Source organism: Poeciliopsis prolifica, unplaced genomic scaffold (genome assembly GCF_027474105.1).
Source record: "Poeciliopsis prolifica strain line A6 unplaced genomic scaffold, Auburn_PproV2 SCAFFOLD007, whole genome shotgun sequence".
Lineage (NCBI taxonomy): Eukaryota > Metazoa > Chordata > Actinopteri > Cyprinodontiformes > Poeciliidae > Poeciliopsis > Poeciliopsis prolifica.
Window position 1 is genome coordinate 11,532,827 of NW_026562382.1, and position 2,027 is coordinate 11,534,853.

The window sequence follows — 2,027 nt, forward strand, 5'->3', positions numbered from 1 at the left end:
TGTTATTATTTTTTTTTTGAAAAACAAAACTACATTATTAAAAGAAGATATTTTGAGTCACTTAAAATAAATGTCTGCCTTTGATGTTAGCTTCAAAATTTTGTATTCAATTAATAAATCAACAGCTTAACCCTTATGATGCATGTATTTGCAATACATTTTTAAAAAGTAATGTTGATTTTAAAACTCACATAAAATAAGATATATACAATATTTGTATCTAATAAATCTGTTTTATCTTGATTTAATTGCTGATGTTTAAGGAAATACACCTTAAACATGTTTCACCTTTTTGTCTGCCCTTATAAAATCAAACATTTCTCTCAAGCCACCAATCCAGCCATTTTACATTTTATGGGAAAAGCCACCTTTACCTTCATCCACTAGATGGTACCAGAGATATTTGGCTTGCTTGAAACCATAATAGACATTTACAAATTAATATTTCATATAACATATAAAAATTCAATGAATATGGTGTTATTAAAACTTTTTCAGCAACTCAGAATTGCTGAAAAATGAAAAAGCATATTTTCCTTATGTATTGCAAACTGCTCCATAATTTTATTTATCCATAGCAGTTTAAGGATACTCAAATAATCTACTTGTTCCTGGTATTTCATGGGTCTCTGCTTTACCATAACCATTTTATTACAGTAACTTCTACGGTTATGATGGTTAAGATAATGTTAGCTGCTTGCACATGAATGAATTTGTGGTAATCTTGTAAGAATTATATTTAGGGATCCACGGATGAAAGTAAATGTTCATGGATATACACTCCCCACACAACAAAAAATGAAAAAGGATATCTTGTCAATCTCCTTGGTTGTGATATAAACACATTGCCCCTATACCTGCCCTGCTCTACTTCAAGCACATATTTCGAAACACTTCTCTCATCCAGGGGAGATATGCGCACACAGAGAAGTCTTAAACGCACCCCTGCTTCCGAGGTCTTGTGCTAAATGTTGTTTTGGATGTATTCCTGCCATTGATCGGAGTCTGGCTGCAGGGGGAGAGATGGCAGCTGGGAGAGACTGCGCTTCCTTTAATGAATTCATCCAGCTCAAACGGCCTGTGGATACACAATCTCTCTCAGTAAAAAATATCTTGTCTCCATTCTATCTTGGCCCTCATGGACAACCAGCAGGTTTTGTAACACCTCACACCAGCATACCATGAAGAATTTACTCCTGCTTGCTCTTGGACTGTTATGACTTCAGGTTCTGTTCTTGAGAGCTGTCAACTTTGCTCTATTCTTAAATGCCCCTCTTGTTGTATCCCTCTTGAGTGTATTAAATTATCTGCCTTTGTCTTTTCTCAACGAATGTCTGCATACATCCAGTGAAGTGAAGACCTTGCTATTTGCTGTGCTTGTGATTCACAAAGAGGCATTATTTGGACGTGGGTTAAAGTCTACAAGGAAATGTGAAGATGGGAGATAGACTGCGGTGAAGGTTAGTGGAGAATTTTTCTTGGTTTCAGCAGAAACATTTTCTCATACGGAGCATGTAAAGCCAGAAGCAAATTTGAGTCATGGTAATTTTCAGCCTTATAACAAATTATAAAGGTTTTATTTTCACATAGTGTGAATGAAACAGTTTGCATAAACTTCCAATGGGTCTCATGGATCAAACTAGCAAACGCTGTATAGTTTACTGAGCTGTATGGTGCTCTTTTCTTATGCAGTTTACTGCTTTTGTTTGAACAGAAATCAAAAATGTTTGAAGAAATGAACTCCAGAAGGTGTTGTGATGGTTGAAGAACTCCCAGCAACTTAAAAAAAAAAAAAAAAAAAAAAAAAAATATATATATATATATATATATATATATATATATATATATAATATATATATATATATATATATATATATATATATATATATATATATATATATATATATAAATAACCTGCCTCTCCACAACCTGGAAGCTCATGAGCACGGCACAGAAGGGTGTCTGTAAATAGCAGAGGAGCCAAACACCAACTCCTCGTAGAACACACAGTTGCCCGAGACTGCAAA